This window comes from Patagioenas fasciata, chromosome 2, assembly GCF_037038585.1.
Source record: "Patagioenas fasciata isolate bPatFas1 chromosome 2, bPatFas1.hap1, whole genome shotgun sequence".
Taxonomy (NCBI): Eukaryota; Metazoa; Chordata; class Aves; order Columbiformes; family Columbidae; genus Patagioenas; species Patagioenas fasciata.
In genome coordinates, this window is record NC_092521.1 from 125,002,107 (window position 1) to 125,024,547 (window position 22,441).

Sequence of the window (22,441 nt, forward strand, 5' to 3'; positions counted from 1 at the left end):
CTGCCTTGGATTCAGCCACTTCACCTCAGCCATCCCACAGAAATAATAAGCTAATTTTTTGCACACCCTTTGGTATGGACAACAGCCCAAACTCCATCATACCCTGATGAAGGGCAAGGGACATGACAGGACGTCCCACAGACCACGCTGCAGCTCTGCAGTCACAGGTGGATTGGTACCTCTCCCCAGGTTTCCTAGGTCCTGCCCCATGGAGGACTGCAAGCCCCACGGAGGACTGCAAGCCCCACACTTGCTTCAAGAGGGTCCAGAAATTATCTTCTCTGGGCTGAAGGAGGGAAGCCCTCCCTGGGCTCTCTGGGCTGAAGAGCAGTAGCAACTAGCAAACCTCTGAAGGTCTGAGCTGCAGTTCGCTGCTTTTAGCACTGCTGTCATTCCAAGTGCACAGCCCCATGTGGATATTAGATGGGGAAATAGTTTGTGTTATGCCTTTACCTCTCAGTCAAGCTCAGGGCCTCATTTTAAATATGCTTAGTTTGTGGTCACAAGTGTTTAGGAGTTAAATAGACACGGCAGAGGAAGGCAACACAGGGTGTTTCAAAAAGATGGACCCAATTTGAAATCACTGTATCTTTGAAATCACTATATCTTTGAAATTGGGGCAATCTTTTTGAAACACCCTGTATTATCTCTGTTTGATGGCTGACAGGGTAGCAAAGCAATGGTATCTACAGCTTGGAATAGGAACTAAAACTGAATCTACAAAGTCTTGTCCCCAACACAACCACAAGCACACCCTTCCTCTTTGTAAGGCTTTTTCAAGTCAAGCTCCCCTGCTCAGAGATGAGAGAGTCCACAGTGCTATAATGGGTAAATGGAGTTTACTGGCTTCTAACTGGGGTAATATGGCACTTACCCTCTTCTCATGTATAGTGAATAAATCAGAGTTCACCTGCTGTTTTTGGAGAGGAGCTTGAAGTGCCTGGGTAATCAGAAGGCAGTTCTGAACATGTCCAGAGGGCTGCCTGATAGCTAAACTACGGCATCTGCTTGCCCTCAAAGGTTGTCAAAAACTGATGTACAGATCCAGTGCATGAAACTTATTTTTGTATCCTCCAACTACACCAAAACAGTATTTCACACTTCAGCAGAGAGCTAGTCTCTACGTAAATGGGCCACTAAACAGAGATATGCCATATTGCCACTTCTCAGAACATCAGACACAGATATTGCCATTTTTCGGGACGTGGGATGTAAGATGAATAGATTTCATACCATAACTTCCAAGCCTCCATACTGGGACTTCTGATCAACTGCCCTATTCACCACAGTTATGGCAGTTATTTATGTTAAATAGATTAAAGGCTGAACAACTTAGATTTTCTCTGAGTGATTCTGTGATTCTTTTACATTAAAATTTGTTTGTGTTTGAGGAAATATCATACTTGCCCTCCCCTGGGATAAAAATTTGCTCAAAATTTGCTGAAATTTACCTGTTTCTTGTTAGAGTAGAAATGTCCTCTGGCAAGGGGCCAAACAGGTTTGTACCTGGTGACCATTACTTATTAAAAGACTTAATTCCTCACACATCTTGTAAGGAGACTTCTATGGCAGAAGCAGCAGGAAAGACTTTGTCATCTCCCATAAAAATAATTCTAACACACTTTCAGCCCAGCTCTTCTCTCACTGAAGTCATCGACCTAATTCTTAGAAATGTACGTACTCTATCAGGAAACTAGTACTTCTTTACATACCATAAGTTGCATGACTCAAAAGTAATCAACTCCTGCGATTTGCAGCTTTGCTATTTATTGGGATCAGAGTCACACTCTTTGGAAACACTTTCTAGCACTGTTTAAAAGCTTTCAGTTTGCTGTTTTCTGTTTTACGTAATGTAACCGCTTGGATGCTTTTGTTGAAAAATAACTCTGCAAGTATTCTTCCACCATAAGTATGATTACATTACTACAGAAATTCTGGAAATTTATATAAACAAGATGGCAAATCTTCCCATTTGATTCAGGCTGCTTGTGTATGCTTTCTCTTCCCTCTCCATATTGATCTGTGCTACAGATGAATTAGTAAATTTGCTTATTTGGGTGCAATTACCAAAACTTCTGTTGTCCCTCTTTTAAGAATCCCGTAGGTAAGGAGGGAGAAGTACAGGGGTACTGTACTCAAGCAGGGATGCAGCCCTTGGTCTTCAGTGCCTTTGCCAGGCTACAAAGCCCCTTGTCCCCACCATGGGCAGAGGTTTACACTTCTGCCATCTCTGTAACCTGGCTGGGAACATCGGGCCGAGGGATGGGGAGAAGAGCTGGCAAAGGGGCATTGCAGGTGAAGGTGAGCCAGAGGCTTTACCCAAGTACTGCCAGGAGCAAAAGAGAGCAGAGGTTTGCGTTATATATCTTTTGTAACCTGCTCCTCCTGAGCTTTTGTTGCTTCTTAGTAGTACTAAGGGTTTCGAGTATCTGTGCACCAGAAAGCTTTCCTAAATCAATAGCCTCCTGTTGCTACATAAATACCTAACTGGAGCAAGGATGTTTATTTTCAAAGTGGGAGATGTTGCTCCTGTGACAATGTTTTATTATAATGATTTTGATCCTGAACCTGCAATCTTTACACCGAGACAAGACTGCCCTTGATTTCAGTGCAAGCTTTGTCTGACTAAGAATTTCAGAATTAGCTCTTTGCTTTTATTTTTATTGAAAAACAAGCCTGCACTTGACAAGGAAAAAACAGTAAGTGGATCATGTCAGAAAGACAAGTTCCTGTGAGAAATTTCTAGCAGGAAAAACACAGCTTTATGATTACATGGCAGTAAGTTGTAAGGTTAAAGTTTTAAGAATTTTACAGGAGAAAAAAATGCTAATGCACTAATGTGAAGAGTACCTATTCCATCAGGGGAAAAGGTCCAGCCCAGCACACATCTCTGGTAGACTACACAGAGAGCAGACTACACAGATGAGTAAAGGTTGCAGTACTGAGATTAATAATAAAATATTTCCATGAAAATTTAAAACACCCATGGAATTAAACACATTTTGACCTAAGGATTTTTGAGGCAAGACTGCACATCAGCCTGCCTATACTTTATGCCACCAAAAGGGCCCCAAGGGGGCTATAAGCCTACCTGGTAGCCTCAGCCCTGAACCAGCATCCTTCCCTCCACAAGAGCTACCTAAAAACACTGCATTTGCAGAGGGGAGCAACACAACACCTGATCCCCACATGAAGCAAGGGAGCATACAAAGCACTGCAGCTCGATAATTGCAGAGGTTCAGAAATGACAGCAGCGGGGCTGGGCTGGGCCTGCCTGGGGTGCGGGGCTGCCCAGCAGCACTGCTATGCTGCACAGACAGGCAAGAAGCACCAGGGGAGCAGGGCAGGAGCAGGAAGTCATGGGCATTTGACATGGGACAGGCAAATGCAGAGCCAGGGCTTCACTCAGTACCTCATCCCTGACCCCTGGCATCAGTGGATCCCAAATAAGGCTAGGACAAAATGCCAACAGGGCAGGGTCATCTACTGGTTGGTCTGGAAAAGAGGAGCAAATGAGGTGTTTGAACGGGTTTGGGAGAGATGCAACTCAGGAGTCATAGGGTTTTTGTTTTAAACCACAAATTCCCACAGGGAGGAGAGGGTTGTGAGTCTGTTGCTCAGCCCGCAGCTGCTTGCTGAGACCTGTTTCCCTGTTGGTGCAGGTGGGTGCCCCAAAAGTTCATCCCATCTCTGGTTCAAGCAAAATCAAGGAATTAGTGTTGCTGGAAGCACAGACCCAGCAAGGGCAAACATGGGGATGCACTCTCGGGGTGTGGTGGCATGGGTGGGGTGTGCTACACTAAAGAACAGCAAGCCCATCTCCCAGAAGGGGGTTACAAGGGCCTGAATTAGGTAACTCAGTGATTTCAGGCACGGGATTTCAAAGATGGGGAGCAGTCGGGGCCAACACATCAGGCAAGTCTGCAGCCCTTCTGGTACCCTGCAAAGGCAGCAAGCAGGGGGCAAGGCCCAGGGTAGTGAGCATTTCTAACCCCCAACCCATTAGGAGGCTGCACCAAATACTGATCTTCAGAAGCAGAGGCACAGCCCAGCATCACTCCGCAAAAACGATCGTGCAGCTCATCCTTACAGCTGGCTGCCGAGCCGTTTTAGTGGGATTTTGCAGCCCCATAGATCCTGCTTTTCAAAAAGAGATAACACCGAGGTAAATATTTTTAATTAAAGTCATTCCTCTACAGGTGTGAACCACAGGCATCCTCCCCCCGGGAGCAAAACGCGCGGGTGCAGAGGCGGCTTCTCCCAGCGTGTCTCCTCCCGGACCACCCTCGCTCCCCGCCGCGCCTCTCGCCGCGGGACCCACCTGCCCACTTCAAAAAGGCCTCGTCACACCATTTTTTATTTCCCCAGCCCGCCACAGGCCGGAGTCGCGGATATCTCCGGCCACTGGGGAAATCACTGCAGCGCTATTAAGCGATCGGTACCGACCCCCACAGGAGGCAGGGCAGGCCAGGTACGCCCGCCGAGGGCGGCACCTCGGAAGGTGCGGCCCAGCAGGCTTGCCCGCACCTCTGGCGGCAGCTGTGCGAGGTCTCCCGCAGTCGTGCCGGCAGCTGCCCGCCCCGGAGCGGCAGCGGCGAGCGCGCCTGCGGCTGGAGGCGTTCTAGAACGCTGCGTGGAGGCGGGGTGGGAATCACGAACCCGGCGTTCTAGAACTCAGCCGGTCCCGATCCCTCTCCCCGCTGCGATCTGGAACCCCGCCCGTCCACCGCGTGGCGTGGTGTGGCGTGGCGTGGCGTGGCGTGGCGTGGCGCGGCGCGGTACCCCCCCCGCGGCCGCCGCCCGGCTCCGCAGTGTCGGGGGCTGCCCCGTCACCTGATCATCGCCGTGCGCGCGCGCGCACCGCCCCCCCCCCGTCCCCCCCTCACCCCCCCCGCCCTGCGAACGCGCGCGGGGGCGGGGGTGCCCGGTATATACGGCCCCGCCGCCCCCGCCCCTGCCTGCCTCCTGCAGCAGGGGATGCTGCGAGCCGCCGCCGCCGCTGCGCCGGGGCTGCCACGGGGTGAGTGTGCGGGCGTGGGGCTCCAGCCCCCCCACTCCCTCCTCCCCTCACGGTGAGGGGCGGGGGAGCGGCGCCGCAGCCGCCGCCGTGGGAAGGTGCCGGGGAGCGGCCGCGGGGGGCTCGTACCTGTTGCGGAGCTTGGGGGGCTGGGGGCGTGGGCGGGGGTGCGGAGTTTCGGGGTGGGGGGTGGACGGCGGCCGGGAGCTGCCCGCGTGTTCGAGGTGGGGGCACGGCGCGCCCGTGGGTCGAGTCCCACGGACCCCCGGAGGTGCGGCCGGCCAACCCCGCCGCAGGGGAGCGGAGCGGCTTCTCCATGCCCGCACCGGCGGCGCGGTGCCGGCGCGGAGGAGCGCGGGTGACTTCCCGGGGAGCGGCGGGGACAGCTTGCGCCCGGCGGCACCTGCAGTACGGCAGCCCCCGCCCCGGGCTATTACCGCAAAGTTTCTAGAACTCCTTAAAATTGGAAGTTGCATTACAAAAAAAAATCAGAGTGCCCGGGGACCGAGCTCCCGTGACGCCACGGCCCGATGAGGATGCTGGCGTGGAGGCTTATGTGGGCGAGCTGCTCGTCCCGCAGGCGGGCGTGGGTGCGCGCTGCCACAGGCAACACGCGTGGCCCTGCCTCAGTTCCGGCAGCTGTGCGGCCGGGTGTCACAGGCACCGAGAGGGCTAATGGTGCCGGGCAAAGACTCACCACCCTACAAATAGCTGCAGAGAAAATGGTTTTACCATACTTTAGTTGCTGGGATATGTGGTTTGGGTTGGGTTTTTTTGTTAACCTCCCCCCCTCAACTTCTGCAACCATCAAATTTTAGATGCCATTTACCACAGCTGGATCGAGCAAAACCACAAATCATTTTTTTAAATTTTAATGGGGAAGGCTGATATATGAGAGAACTGATTTCCAGCTGTCAGTTGGGAAGTGCAACCGCTCTCCAAGAGTGTGCCTTTGCCCAGCGGATTTTGGGATGCAGGTGCAGCACGCTGCGCTGACGTGCGCAGGAAGGTTCCAGAACGGCAGTGCCGCCCGTTCCCCTGGCAAGGCGAGTTGCTGCCCGCTCTGCGGGTGCACCCCACAGCACCCCCCTCTCGCTAGGGACGGCACAAGGGGAATGAGCAATCAGGCTTCCACACCAATACAGCACATCTCGCTGTAACCTGTGGAGGGGGATGACAAGATTCTGTGCTGGGTGTATGTGGTGAGGAGAGCTCGGCTTCCCTCGTGCAGTCGTGGTTTGGGGACCAAGCTGTAGCTCAGTGCGGTCATTAACAGGGAATCACGAGAAAATGCCTTTGCTGTGCTGATTCTACTGAAGTGATTTTGAGAAATCTGGGTTGTTACAACCTCAAGTTTAAAATAGCAGTAGTTGGTGATGCTCCCTTTTAACAAGCCCTTTCCTCCTGCGGTGGAGCACCGGCTCTCTTTGTAGCAAAGGCGTTAACGCTCTCTGTTTGAAGCAGGATGGCTTTTTTTTGCTTTCTAACAAACTAGACCAATTACACAAAATCAGCTGAGAGGGGTGATCAGCTTGGAGGGAGAAGAGGAAAAAGAGTGTTGGAGGAGACCTTGATTTCAAGCATCACCTTGTGTGCCCTACCATTTGTCCTAACCAGAGTTATTGCCTCCTGAAGGTGTGAAACACATGGTGAGAAGGCTTGGGTTTGGGGTTTGTATTTTTTTTTTCCCTTGCTGCTTTAGCAGGAAGGAAACAGTTACTCTTGAACATGCATTTGAGGTGTTTCTTAAACATTCTTCTATTACAGCTGTAACATCAAGAGGTTAAAATACCTAGAACATTTCTCCTTATCCCATGTCTCACAAACTATTTAAAATTAGGGCATCATTAGCAAAATCATAGCTAGTTGTGGGGAAGCGGGGGATGTTTTGTGGTTGAAAGTCACAAAGCCAACAAATAACATCTTCACAAATACCTGGGTTTTGCAGGTCTTCAGCATGGTTGGCACTGCCACAGTTGCCTTCCTGTCTGCGGCTCAGTGCAACGTGTAAGTACAAGAGGCGTTCCTAAGAATTTGTGTGGATTTTGGTGGATTAATGTTCTTCCCCCACCCCATCTCTTTAAATAGGCGGGTTGATTGCGGCAAACAGGGAATGTAGCATATTGCAGATGTTTCTGGTTGGGAGGCATCATGGGTAATATCTGAAAGACTTTGCTTTTCATACCAAAAAAATGGTAATTAGGAAAGAGTTTGCCTGTATTTCCAATGCTCACATCACCAGCACCCGTCCCCTGTGAAATAATGAGATATATTTAAATTAATTTGTGGCAGAGTTATGGCCTTTCTTGAGCTGTTGAAATGCCAGAAGGTAGGTATCCCAAGGATTTAATTAATGCTACTCAACAGTCAATTAATAGATGAAAACTAAGGTATGATAACAAATACAACTGATTTCATGTGAAAATAGTGGGTTTAATGTAATAAGAATATTAACTGTCTTATCAGCATGAAACATCTATGTATTAAATGCCATTCAGAAGGGAGGAGTTGGCCGCATTTCACCACAGGTTAAGTAATTGTTGGTTAATAGGATTCTGTAAAATACGTACTGGGAAATACCAGTATAAGAACTAATGCTTCTTCTTAATATGCTTGCATTTTACCTTGAATAGAAGTCCACATTTCTGAAAACTCTTAGTACTGCATAGATACATGATGGCTGTCTAGAGATGTAAAATGGGTTTTCAAAAGATGCTGTGGAGGGCAGAAATAACAGATACTCATAGGGTCAGTTTTAGAAATGGGAGGGGGGAACGGAACCTTCTGCTGAAAACTGTGCCTTACCCAATTATTTTCCCTTTAATATGATACTTTAAAATGATACTCCATTTTGACTTCTGTTAATGTTGTTGGTATTGGCTAGTCTTAGGCTAGGGCTGAGGGCTACAAGTTTGTGTCTAATTCAACTGAGTGTACACAGCAAGACTTAGGAGAGCATTATACCACTTAAAATTGTTTTGAGAACAGAAAATGTTCTCCGTACTTTAGCAATGTCTTTAGTATTTTCTCAGTGTGTACTTGGTGTTTACTGTTAAGGTATGACTCCTTCAGATAATTCACATAAATAGTGATAAGTTAAATGTGATGTTATTTCAGGAGAAACTTGTACTGTTCTTATGAGTTAGGTAGTTAAGTTCACATGTTTATTGAAAATCTTAACTTGAAATTCATAAGTATAAAGTTTTTAACATTCTTTACGCATACTGTGCATTTGTGTAGTAGTATCAATACATGTAAACGGTGCAAGGAGAGGAAACAATAATATTTACTTGATCTTATTTTAACATTACATTTAATATGTCATATGCAGATTGAGTGAGATTGATGCAGGGTTTGCATGTGGAAAAATCCTTGTTCTCAAAATATTTTTAGAAAAAATAATCAATCAATATAGGCTTGCCTGCTTTTGAAGGGGTGTAGATGCTTTGGAGAAAGTGAGGGTTTTTTATGGTAACACTTAATTTTTAAAGAATTGGTTGCCTAGTTTAAGAAACTGGCAAGGGAGGGAGAGATGCGAGACATTATTATAGGAAAAGGTCAGTACTATCCTGTTCCTTCATTGTTTATTCATGGAGTTTTTCCTCCTCACATCTGACCTGCCGAAAGATTATTTGGGAGGGAAAGAAGAGTGTGTTTTTAAGGCAAACACATGTATCAGAGGGGATGCTTAATTAGAAAATTGTAATACAGCCCTACAGCCTAATGGAGTGAGAAGATGACAATTCTCAGCCAGCTGGGTGGGGCACGATGCAGTACTAACTGTGAGCCTTTTGTCTAATAAAAATGTCTGAAACAAAGTGATTGTCTGGCAATCAGCATCCCACTTGACCTTTTTTCGAGACAGGAAAACAAAGTTAATGAACGGATCTTGGATCTTTCAGTCGCCACCCGGTATGTCAGGATTTTTCTGCATTACTAGAGAGCCACGACTCTTGCTGCTTTGGTTCTTATCGCAGGGCGGCTATTCAAGAGTTTGAAAGATTATTTGTCAAATTATTAAAGCCGCGAGCAAAAGAAAAGCCCTGTACACAGCTGCTAAACTGCTTGTTTCTTTTCTTGTCAGTGCAATGAATTAACTTCACCCAGAGTTTCACAGGGTTGCTGGAAAATAAAAATCTTGCTGTTCCAAAGCTGCGCTTTAAGTCTCCTGTATTACTGAATAGTTGGAATTACTAGTTAATTACAGAAAACCTAGTGCATTATGTAAATTAAATGTAGGCATTGTTTAAAAAACCTTATTTTAATGAGATAAGGCATTCTTAAATGCTCTTGTAAAAATGTATTCGAGCTTTTTTTAAGCGCTGAACATACTGCATGATTATTAAAGAATTTGTAGCATTTTGTAAGCAGGATACTTGCAAGACGCTGTTATTTTTTAAAGCTCTAGAATGTAAAATCAAGTCTAATAATCCCAGATATGTGTAAGCAGCTATTTATGTTTTGCTAAATTTGAAACAGTATCAATTGTATAGATTGTGCAAGACTCTAATAAGCCTGAATCTATTGAAAACTGTGTTGTACAAGAGTCTGATTGTTCTGATGCAGAAGATCCTTAGTGTGAGGGGAATTTTATATGCTTGTGAGGTACCTTGGAAATAATAAAACCAATATTTGTGCTGGTTTGTTAGTCCGTTAAATGCTTAATTACTTCCTTTGAACACGATTGAGGAGGTTCATTTACAAATTAATACTTGTTTTTAATGCTAGGTGACAGTATCACCACTGAAATGCAGAATTCTCTGTGGTTTACACTTTCTGTAGAGACAAATAATTTGTATATATCAAAAAGAAAATGGTGGCTTCTCATCTCTTGGTGAAGACTGAATAGAAGACTGATGTGGTTATGTCTTAATGCCGGGGAACTCTTTTGCAGAGAATAATGTATACATTGAAGTATCACCATAAAATTAGACAAACTTCAAAATAAGGAGCAAACCTTCTGAGATGCAGTTCCTTTCTATTGCGCTTAATATCTAAATGTTGTAATGGATGTCAGCATTAATAGAACACTCTCAGGCTTATGTATTTTATTATAGATAAATAGGGAATAGGCTAAAGAGGGGAAATAAAGTGCTATCCAGGAACTGGTTTTTCTTAAGCTTACTCTAGGACACTCAATGCTAAGACAAAAAAGTATAAATGGTAAATGGTACATATTTATCATCTGTGCAGTACTGATCTAGATGAAAAGGAAACAAGTAAAAATCAGCATTTTAAATAGAACTTAAAAATTAATCTCCAAGACTTTGAAACCTGTAATCAGCGTAAATTGTAGGGGAGGAGAAGGAAGGGATTGGGGAAAGGGTTGCAGGAGTAGAGCACATGCTCTACTTCTTTGGTTCTGTACAAGGAAGTAGGTATCGTGATGGAGAAGGTAAAGCAAACACCTAAATTTACTGGATTTCAGATCAACTAGTCGCACTTGTGAATTACATGGGGTATTTCTGCAAATCAGTGTGTAACGTCTGTGCTTTGTTGGAGCAGCAGACCTATTTGCAAAGCTGTTTGTCACACTGTCGTTTTTATTATAATAGGGCTTATATGGAAATATTCCTGCAATGCATCTAAAGAAAAGACAAATGGCAGCATTTATAGAAGGTGACAGATTATACCGCAATGTGTGTGTGGAGAGGAGGGGGTTGGTGGTGTGTCATTTCCCCCCACAGCCCCTCTTACTAAAGAGGGATTGACATTATTTTGTTTAAATATGGCGCACATTACACTGGACTAATGTAAAGATTAACACAATAGGACCCTTACCCTGGTTAAGGACTCTGGGTCCTGCCCCAGGGTAAATAATGAATACAGTTTTGTTTGCCCAGTGGGTCTTACGGTGTGGAAAAATAGTTGGGAGTCTGTTGTTTTGTTTTGATTTGTTTTTTTTTTTTAACTGCTTGTCTTGCATACAAATCAATTAAAATTAGGTGCATTTTGGAAGAAGTTGGGCCTTTCTGACAAACCATGAAGCTTGGATTTTGTTGTTTATTTCAGCTGAAGGGCCTGATCTCATTTTAATTATATTTATACTTAAAGAGCAAAACCATCAATTTCAAGATAAGAAATAAACAGTGACCGCTGTAGCTGATGTAAAGCAGCAATTGCTCTTGTGGACTTTTGTTCATCCTCTGTAGTGAATGTGGTTCTTAGTGATTCAGCAATATACTGTTAATTTTTGTGTAAGTTTGGAATTAAATTTTTCTTAAAGCATAATAAGGGAAAACGTGAACAAGGAAGGCAGAGATGAGAAAAAATGGTGTGGGGCTTTTTTTGCTTTCATTGAGAAAGACTGCTTTTGCTGATGAATAGATTTAATTTCTCCATCTTCCGTACCAAGGGGTAGCACACAAAGGGATGCAAGTCTTAGGGGATGATACAGGCTTTATGTGCAGGAGGGTGCAAAGCTGGACCCAGGTTCCTTGGTGTCCTGGTGGGTCCCCATGGACCTCACCTGGTGGTGGATAAAGTCTGGCTGAGGTTTTGGCTGCTCTTCGTTCTGGTGAAAACCAATGTATGCCCTAGAAGCTGACAAATAAGAAATAGATTATTTTAGGGATTTACTGAAATGTGAGTTCAAATCAGAATGCTTCTGAAGACTGATTTAGTCTAGATTTAGACCACAACTGAAAAAAGTTGTAAATTATTATTTTGGTTAATTATCAAGGTAATGATGCCATGGGCAATTCCGGAGTGTATTGAAGGAAAATGACTGCCTCCAGCTATCTTGGCTGTGCTTAGAGCAGCGAGAGCTCTGCCCCAAATCCTTCATCAGTGATAGTTCCCCTTAGCTGCCCTTAGCCAAGCCAAGAGCCCTTTGCTTTGAGATGCACCTTGCACTTCTCGCATCCTTGAACAGCTCTGTTAGCTCAAGCCTGGTGCTTTCACTCAGCTTGCCGGCATGGTATGGACTTTGGTCCTGAACCACTTAGGTCATCAAGACCTCTTGAAACAAATAATTTGCAAGGTTGAGACAAAAAGCACTGGCCTGGGGAGGAATGCCATGGACTGCAGTTGGGTGGAGTTTGCCTTGCTGACAGTTGTGTAGCAGTTGTGCATCCCCTGGCATGGTGTCCTCCCAAGAGGGGAGGGTCTGCAAAAGGCACCACAGCAGTCTCTTACTACCTGCTTTCCAATTCGTAGTTAGATAACCTAACCAGAATAGGGTTACTCTAGCCTAAAGAAAGAAAAATCTCTGTCTAGCAGTTAGTGACTCATGCTGCACATGTCACACAGCTGCTCAGAGGCAATCGGCAGCCTCGCTGTGCCAGAGCACATATTGGAGCTTCTGAACTAGATCTGGCTGCAAGTCACCCTCGAGGACTTGAGGGTTTACTGGAAGTCAGTGGAAACACTCTTGGCATGCTGTTGTAGTTATTGTATCAGTGAAGATGCTGGTGGCTGTACCTTAAATCTCTGCTGTTGAGTGATCACCAGGTCCAAGTCAGCCAAGGAAGGATCAGAGAGAAAACTGAACAAAACCCAGGCACTTCTAGAGTCACTTATGCCTTGCTTTCCCCCAGCCCCAGTATGTTACTGGTCTTCAGAGCAATTAAGGAAGAGCACAGCCTGAGGAGCCCGGCAGTGGCAGGGCAAAGCTTGCACCCTAAGGAGAGGATGATGTTGCAGCTGATTCCAGAAGAATATCCTCACAGAATCACATCACATCTTCCAATGGTTCTCTAGCTAGGATGTGAAAAACAAACAAGGAATAAAACCCCACAACCACTACACACATTTTATTTCAAAACTTCATCTTTAAAAGTTAGAGGATTGGAGGCTGGATGTGCAGGGACTTAAGACAGCCCAATCTGTCACAGATGCCAAGCCTGACCTTGGACACGTAGATAAGCTTCCCTTCAGCATTGCTTTTCTGGCAAAGAATTGGGTGAGATGGTGGAAGTGGCATTTATCGACCTCTTGTGAGAGTGCTGTGAGGTTTCATGTTTGTAAAGGTGTTTGTGATCCTTTGGGAAGAAGTGCAGGTGCTCCTGGCTGGCATTCCTGCTTCATAACCTCCTTTGTAGGGGCGAGGTGGGAAGTGTGCTTTGAATCTCCATTCCTTAAAACCTGCTCACTGTGGACTCCTTTGAAAAATGGGGACAGCTTTCCTGGATGAAGGGGTTGATCCTCTAAGCATTGGAATGCATTATCTAGCTGGCCATCAATATCAGAACTGCTGAAATGGGGAGTGTACAGGGTTATATACAGCTGTCTTTTTGGGGAAAGGAAGGGTTTTTTTTCTTTCCTTGTTTTGTTTTAAGTGAAAGTAATGTCTGCTGACCAGAGAAGACTGGGAAAGGCTGTGTGCTCTGTAGCCTGCAAAGGGGACTTTGACACTGCTTAGAACCGAGCAACTGGAGTGTGGATGGGATTTACTGCTGTGAGTGATGTGCCCTCTTCCCTCCGCAGTGTGCTCAGCGGGAAGGCTCCACATCTGCCCATGGCTTCCGCCCCTGGACAGCATCACTTGCTGGATTATGGAGGCTGTCATTTATCATCACTGTCTCCGACTGCAAAAGACAGCCCAGTGCTCCTGACAAAACGATGGGAGGATTGGGTATGGTTGAGAAACAGCTTGCAGGGTTGGCAGGATTTTTTAAGTAGGAAAGTGATTTCGAAGGAAGAAAAGGAGGTGGGGAGGGAGGGAAAGACCCCCCAAAGACCTACAGCAACAGCTTTACACTTGCACAGAGAGTTAAAATTTGCATGAAGAATGAAAAGTGGTGCAAGTGTGCCTGAGCACAATTAGAGATAGGGATTATTTTTAAGAAAATAAAAGAAGGGCAGGAGGGCTTGTATTCAAAAAGGTCAGCAGGATTAAGACTTCTCTTTGGGAAAGCTGATGGAACACAAGTAGAGTTGCCTGAGAGGGAAGATGCAATGTATAGCAGAAAAGGGAACAGATGGGTCACCTGGATGCTGCAGGGGAACTTGCTGAGGCTTGCGAGCACACTGTGCAGGGGCAACCTGGGAGCGTGCTTCTTGCCATCCGTGTGCCAGGAGACTCGTGTCCAGCGAGGCAACAAACAGCCTGTTTGAGGGGGACAAAGGTTGAATGGTAACAGGATCAACAGCACATTTGAAATCTAAAAACTAACAAGTCCTGGTACTTGTGATCTCGTTTCTACTCCCATTAAAATCAACCGGTTTTCTGCTTTTGGTTTCAGCAGGTACAACTACTACACTGAAAGAGTCACCTCCCAGTGGAAAAACACAAACTCACCATTAGCATCCCTTAGAAAGGTATTGAGTATTCATGTACCTGTTTATACTGAGAGCTGTGATGCCCTGTACTGCTTTTTTATTTTAGGGCTTGTTATTTATTCATGCAGTGTCAGTACTCTGGAGACCTCCTGATTTTCCTGTAGATATATTTTCAGCAACAATAAAAGTGACTGTATGAAGCCCATTTGCCTAAATCTTGAGCAGGGTTGATCAGGTTAAAAGATAATCTAACAATATTAGGAAAACAGGTTGGAGGCTCCACGCAAATTCAGCAAACCCTTCCATCAGAAACCAGAGTGCAGAGGGGCATCTGGCAGCGTGCAGCGTGTTGCATGGGCAAGTGCATCAGGAAAGTCTGTGCCTGTAGTGCCCCAGTGACATATGCAGGACCTCTGGTCACTACCAGCAGCTGCTGACTTCGTGCCACATGTGTCCATTGTGTGTTTAAATCTTTGTAAGGCTTGGCTGAAACGTGTGGTGACTTGCAGCAGAACGAGCCTGCAGAGTTGTGGTGTGAACCCCTCCTCCTATACTGCACTGCTTTCACCACCAAAGTGCCTTAAAATTCTCGTGGGAAGTGTTTGGGGTTTTTCCTGTTGACTGTCAGCTCCTACTTAGTCACATCACCATCACATAATCCACTGCCTGTGTGTTTCTCAGTTGCCATCTGAGTCTCAGTGACCTCCCCTTATGGCTCACCTTGTTGTTCCTCCCTGGCTGCTGCTGTGCCTGTCCCAGATCTGGGTGCTGTCACAGGCTGGCACCCCCATACAGTGGTGCTGCAAATAACAGATGGTGTGAGAACTTGCATCTTCGATGCATCCCAGAAGAGGCACAGATGCAAGTTCAGGTTCTTTAGGAGCAGGGACTTCTGAAAACACGTACCCGATGAGCAGCAATGGCAGCAGCAGCAGTTGAAAGCTTCCGTAGGTATCTCCACCCACACCCCATTTCAAAATAGTAATGAGAACATTCAGCAGTTGGTAGTCTAATATGTACTGGGATACACTTTTTTTTTTTTAAAGCAGACTTTGCTGATTATTCAAGAATCATGCGATCAAAAGTTAAATGGGTTTTATTTTTTTTGCATCCCAAAGGTTAAAGTGGCAACAGTTTCTTTGTGCTGCTTGACACAGAATCTAGCCATAGCTTCCCTTCCGTGGTGCGTGGCTGGTGGATGATAACATATCAAATACCAAGGAACAGCTGAACAAAAGCTCTTTTTAAAACAAAACAAAAAAAAAGCCCCATGCCAAACCTCACAGAGGCAGTTGCAGAACTGATTCTTAAACTGTTTTGCCCTTTTGAGCTGGGATTGCAAAGCACATTAGATGTATGTGCTGTGTCAGGGAAACAGAAAAGAGCGACTAAACCCTCTACTCCTGCTTGCAAAAATAATCCAGGCTAAGTCAAACCATTGCTTAATTTCATCTGTCCTGAAACTTGGGGAAAAACACCGGTCCTGCTGTTTTCATTGTCAGAGGGTGTAACTCCGATGTCTCAGGACATGCAGAGGGAAGGGACTGCCTTGTTGGCTGTAAGGATGTCTGTTGCTTACCTGCTGTTCGGAGTTGCCAAAAATGCAGCAGAGTTGTTTTTGCAACCTCCTGAAAAAGTTGGTGAGGGCAATGTCAGAAGCTGTGGTGTTCGATTGCCTCCAGACTTTTGGGAATAGAAAATTAAGGTGATGCAGGAGATGTTTCTGGCAGGCAGAAAAGGGGACGTGAGTTGCTTTGTATGTACCAGTTCTCGCATTGTCTGCATCTTGCTTTACGTTGCTTGCTTATGTTATAAATAGATCAAGTCAGGAATGTGCTTCATTTATACAGATCTGCAAAAACCACGGTATGCTCCTGGGTGTTGTGTAGATAACCTACAAAGGTTTTTGTTCTCGTGTCTGTTTCTGGAGGGGCCAGGCACTGTGTGTGATCTGCAGCGCTAACAAGAGCACGAAAAGGCAGAAGGGCCTTGGTGCAGAACAGCGGGGGAACAACCTTTCCGTGGCTCTCACCCAGACTGAGAGGAGCTTAACCTTGCAGACTCCCAGCTGTTGGAGGATTTGAGGGGGCGAGATGGGGAGCGCATGGCTTGGCAAATCAGTGTTAGGGGTTAATGCTGCCCAGAGCAGTTTGACCCTGCAGACAGGTGCCTGGGGCTGGTGGGAAGAAGAGACAGACATAGGGCTTCCCCTTGTATTTTTGCACTTGTCTATCTCTGGTTTTATTTTTAATTTTTATCTTGCTTGCCCTTGAATCCCAGGATTGATCAGCCCAGTCTAAAGCTGTGCCCTGGAGGCTGTGCCCTCTCCCATGGCTCAGCGAGCAGGGTGAGGCTGCCGGCAGCATCCCAATGGGGGTCAGGGGAGCCGGGCTGTGGGGTGCTGGGGCATCCTGGCTCAGGGACTCCCCATGCTGTGGCAAATGCAACTGCTCCCACAGCCCCTCTGCCTCCCTTAAAAATAAACCTGCAGGAGATTTTTTTTTTTTTTTAAAAAAAAAAAAAGGTGAAACTTAACATAGAGATTCTAGAGAATAGCTAGTATTTTATTATTGGGAAAAAATTGTCTCTCTGTGTGAGGAGGAAAAGGGAAAATGTGAGAATGAGTGTGTTCTCTAAGGATGACAGGGTGTGGCTCAAGCATCAGTAACACATGCTGGAAGAAAAAATGCTCTTTGTTCTGCAGTCAGGTGGGTTGACAACTATTCTCACCCATCCCTGGCATGCATAATACCCAATGCAATTAAAAGATTGGGAAGGCTTGACATACTAAAACTACTGCAAATGCAGTAAGCAAGGAGATTTGGCCTAGAGTCTGCCTTTTTGTCTTTTTTTTAAACAATTAAGTTCCAAAGCTCATCACTATAAGAATCCGCATATTTGTGTTTCATATAGATGCATTGTTTTAATATCAATGGCTTGTGTGTTTAATGCTTCAAATGGTATGTTAAAGCTCTCTAGCACTGAAATTTATCCTGGCCTACGTGTGACTAAAATTGAACCAAAGTGTGCATTAAAGTGTACTGAAAATGTGTACATCCATAGACGCATGCAGTACAACAAATCGACTCATAGTGACAGTCTTGCTAATTGGAAAATAATTTCAAAGCTATTCCTTTTAAACTATGCTTGTTTGTCTGTCAGGTTTAATAACACTTTAAAAAAAAAAAAAAAAGGAAAATAAAAATACATTCTCAGTTGCCTTTAGATTGCTACAGGCTAAAACAGTATCTTGAGCTTAAAAAACCCTATTATCCTCTCTTTTTTTTTTTAATGCTTTGTTCATTCTGCTATATGTTGGTTTGATTAAATGACTAAATTGTTGCTGTCTTTTCCCCCTAAGCATCGGAACTAAAATTTGGTCTCGTTGCAGTTGCTGGCAAGAAGTGAAATCCTTGCGTAAGTGAAATATTATGAACTTGTTTGTAGACAAGCAAGAGGGAATGAATGTATAAAGCAATGAAAAGAAGATATGACCAATATGCGTCTCCTCTCTTCCCATTTGAAGTAAATTCTTTTAAGTTCAGGATCAGGAATTTGGACACTTATTTTGTGTGTCTGTATAAACATGTATATTTTCATATCTTCTAAAGATGTCTTATTTTTCTGTGAGGAAGAGAAATCTACTTGCAAATTTACATCTTATGACATTTCCTTACAACTGCACGCTGGCGTATGTACTGCTAGGGGCCAGCCCATCATTTCTTGGTAAAAAGAACCTTTCAGCTCGGTTACCTCCTGTAGAGAGCTAATTTTCCAGCAGTCAGGCTTGATCTGGATAAATAATTAGAGAGCGCGCGAGAGAGATGAAGATGATCACATCAGCGCTGTCTGTAATTCAGTTAATACAGCCAGACCCTGTGATTTCGCGTCTGCAGCGTTACTTGCGTGGTCTCAAAAGCCGCAGAGGCGAGCAAGCAACAAAGCCAATCGGTTACATTTGTCTTGGAAGAATTAGCGGCACTTTTCATTCATTTGTCGAAAGGCAGCAAACAGCTGCAGCATGCATCTGCAGCACGAGAAGGTGATTCTTGACACGTCCGCTCTCCCCACCCCCTGTATGCAAAAATTTCATCGTGCAATTAATGCTGGGGTATTGCCATCCTTAAGGACAGCTTTTTTTTTTTTTTAATTTGCAGTTTGATATGTTGTGATGGTTTTATATTTGAGTTAAAAATCTAATCTATATCTTGTGTAGCGGAGTGAAAGCTGACTAGGTGAAGCCTACCATTTTGGCATTGCTTGGGTTTTTTTGTGTGTGTGTGGTGTTTTTTTTTTTAAGAAGCTAGTCAAAATTATCTGATAGAAATACTAAACTGCAGAGAAGATATGCCTGGTCCTTTGAGTAAGCGGTAGCATTTCACATGACTCTTAACGTCAGTGGAAGTGATATAGTTAAAGTAAACTACATTCTCGTACAGTTTTTGAGGATACGTTTGCTATTGATGCGAATTTGTTCCTCCTGCGTACAGTGCTATAAAGGGGTTAAAAATACATCTTTAGTTCACTTTATTCCCAGTGGTAGTTCTGTTGCATTTATACATGGATCAGATTAAAACAGGTCAATATCTTTTGTGGAAGGTCTTTTGACACTTTGGTACATGACTGCAGTACACCTACCTTGAGGATGAATGGACCCGGAGGAAATCCATGCATTAACAAGAACACAGCCTAGGGATACTTTAGGATCACATTCCTTTATTCATCAACTAAATCAAAGGCTTGACAGAGGATACTTTGTCATCGAGTCTGTCTAAATAACACTTTTTGGGGTGACAGATAACTTCCGCTGAAGAAATAAAACCATGTATGTAGTTAGGCAAGAAATATCCAAATGGTGTGGGTTTATTCTGTTCTTTACACTGCATCACTTGCATTAAAATATGTATGTATATGCTCTATCTGAAATTTTGCAGAACCTTATTAAAAAAAAAAAACAGGTATTCAGGAATTGCCTTATGGCAGGAAGTCTTTGTCTGCTTGTTCGCTTTATTGCAGTTGTTTACCGCCTTGAATTGATTTTTGGCTACCAAATCAGTATATTGAGGATGGCTGGGGAAGGCAGGGCGTTGGGGGGGTGCAGTTCTGCAGTTAGCAGGACCAAGGAGCTGTTTGCTGCCTCATGGTGTGTTGGGTTTTTTTTGCCCCCCCCCTTTTTTTTTTCTAACTTGGAATTTCCATATTATAAAGAGGAAGAGGCTTCTTTTCGATATAATGGAGCCATTAACATCTATTAATAATGCAGACAGGGTAAGTAGCTGGAGTTGGAGCTCCCTGGGGGCCTCGTAAAACAGATGTGCACTATATCTTCCCGGATTTGATAGCTACTGGGGTCGAGGGGGTCGCTGTGGTTCCCGTTTATTTCCTCTGGCAGCGGTTTTCTAATTTAAGCACCTCTGTCTCCTGGCTACAGTTGCCTGCTGTGATGCGGAGGGGGTGTTCGCGCATTGTCACGCCTGCTGCCGGAAAAAAGGGGGTGCGAGCAGCGTCCCCCCGCCTCGGCGCTGCCTGCTGGCATGCTCGCTTTCGCCGCCGTCTTCCCAGATGCCTTTTCTCTTCAAGGTGGTGGTGGAGCTGGGCTCTTTTGTTGAATTTTCTTTTTTTGTTGTTTTCTTTTTTTTCATTTTTTGCAAAAGAAATTAAGGTAAGCATTTCCTTCTCCTTGCAGCCACGGATTGTTTTCTTTTTGCATGGGAAGAAAGAAATATTTCGGCTTGCAAGAGCATGTAGTGGATCGCTTGAGGTGAGGTCTAGCCCCTGTGGGAAATGCAGTTACCGTATCCACTTTTTCAAGATTATGCGTCTCAGTTTTAATTCAATATATTCACGGTGCTGCCTCTGAATAGATAGCGCTGCATGTTCTTTCTATAGCTGCCTGCATTTAACTCGGAGATGGTGAGGTATATCAGAAAGACTTAAAATACTTCATTTTTTATGCTGTTTCTTTAATTGCAGATTACTCTGCAGAAGTAGCGATAAAATATCTGTGGTCATAGCGTATGGCAAAAAGTCTTTACAACCAGTACTATATCAGATGTATTTGCATCATGCAGGTTTTGTATTGCCTTCAGTCAAATATGAGATGTGAATGTCTGTCCTTGTGCGCACTTCAATTGCAATATTGTCTTGCTGTATGCATTTAAATGTAGAGGTATGCGCTTCTGCTGGCTTGTCACAGATATGAGGAGGGAGAAAAATCCTGATATCAGGTCCAGATCCTTTTCAGCTGCTTCCATCAGCTGCGTATTACAGCTAGAAGTTTAGAACGTGCAGAAAGGTAATGTAACTCCATGGAAAGAAACAGACAGAACAGTTATTTCTCCACCTCTTTATTCTTTCATTACTGTGTATGCAAATGGCCATTAGTCTCTCACTGTGAGGAATACTGTATTATACAGGGAAGCGTAATTTCTGCTGTACATCCTACGGTAATACCCTCAGCTGAGAATCAGGTTGCATATGTCTTCTCAGAAATATAAAAGATATATCAGGTAGAAGGAAACGACAGAGGCGTGAGCAGGGTTTTTTTGGAAGTGCTGCGCAATATGGGGTTTCAGCAGGCAGCCTGCAGAATAGGGTGGAGGGACCTTAGTCTTCCCACAAATTCATTGAAAACTTAAAATAAAATGGGTTCTGACTTATTACACGCTTAGAAACCCTTACTGTACTGCCTTCTTCTGTCTATATGTGAGATAGCGCGTATTAGCTTGCCCGTCCCTGTGAATGCACGCTGACATACCAAGTGCTTTGCTTAGAATGGGACTGTGTGATTGCTACCAGACCTGTATTAAACTGGGGTGTGAATGCACATGTTAATAAATGGACTACCTGGCATATTTTAAAAGAGTAAATATTTATAACATTTGTTCCTCAAATGTTTTCTCTCTTTCGTAGTGTCCAAATCCAAAAGACTGAAATTAAATAATAATTAAAAATGGATGTTAAACTAGCAAGAAAAAAAGGCTTAAAAGCAAAACTATGCTTTTATATAAAACTTTGTTACTTTTCTTTTTTATTAGAACCAGGCTATACTTGCAGATGATTGTCTCTTTTAATACATATATTGTTCCTCTTAACTTTCTGATGGAATTCCAGTGTAATAGTAATATCTGTTAGACTTCAGATATAAATGCACAGATTTTACAAAACATCTAAATTAAGTAATTAGTGTGTGTAACATTAAAACTAATACATCTGCAAATAACTTTTTAAATAGAGTCATTTTTCTTGGGAAAACTTTCTGCCTGTTACTTCTGGTTATTTTGTTTGCTGAAGAACACAGGGCATTTGCCCCCTCATCATAGAAGAGGTCAATAAGACTCATAACTGACATGTTCAAAAGGACAATAAAATACTGTGTTTTTAATCAGATACTTGAGTCAATGCTTTTTATTGATATTTTGCTAATTTACGGTCTGTTGGGTAAACTCTCGTTATGTATTTGTATCATTCAGCCCTTTTTTTATGAAATCATTGCATGAAGCTACACCTGCTGTTAGTGCTTAATGATTCCTTTTCTTCTGGCTCTATAAAATAATCCCTTCAGAATTAATTGAAGACCTAAACATTAACTATCATAAAGAGAGACGGTAGGACGGAGCTGTAAATTTTTTAGTTTAGCTATCATTTGTTAAAACCAACAAACTTGGAACCATTTTGTTTTGTGGCTTCAGTTGCTTATTTGGGCCCCTTTTGGATTATCAATGGGAAATTTTACATCTTGGGTGGCTTAATATTTAATATCTGATTATGATTCAGATTATGTATATTTCTTTTTTGCACTGGTAAGGGTTTCTCTGTGAAATGAGGACAGACTCTGGATTTTTGTGGTGTTGGTGTGTATTTTAGTGTACATTTTCCCCTTATTTTCCTCAGAGGGGAAAATACACACACAAATACAATCTGTAACAGGAAACAGTAATTTTAATGACTTATATACTGTGATTGTCCTCTGGATGATCAAAACCTTTTTTATTAAGGTAGGATAACAAACAAAGCTGGAAGCAAAATTGTCCACTTAGGGAACTTAGCTGCATATAAAAATACATTGCTAGAAGCCAGGCTTCCGCATTCTTTGGGAAACAAAGGAAAGATCCTCTTTCCTTTGTTAATGGTATTTATCATCTTTAACTCATTAGTTGCTGAAGGCAGAGATGAAATGTTGGCGGGATTAGAGATGATTCA

The 22,441-nt window shown here is 44.1% G+C and overlaps 1 long non-coding RNA gene across 1 annotated transcript; it reads left to right on the forward strand.

Annotated features, from left to right (window-relative positions):
* The first annotated feature begins 4,970 nt into the window (after positions 1–4,970).
* On the forward strand, positions 4,971–9,253 carry LOC139827428 (uncharacterized). The gene is made up of 3 exons (XR_011737964.1): positions 4,971–5,020; positions 6,966–7,024; positions 8,729–9,253. It is a non-coding gene; the product is annotated as an uncharacterized lncRNA (long non-coding RNA).
* Positions 9,254–22,441: the final 13,188 nt, after the last annotated feature.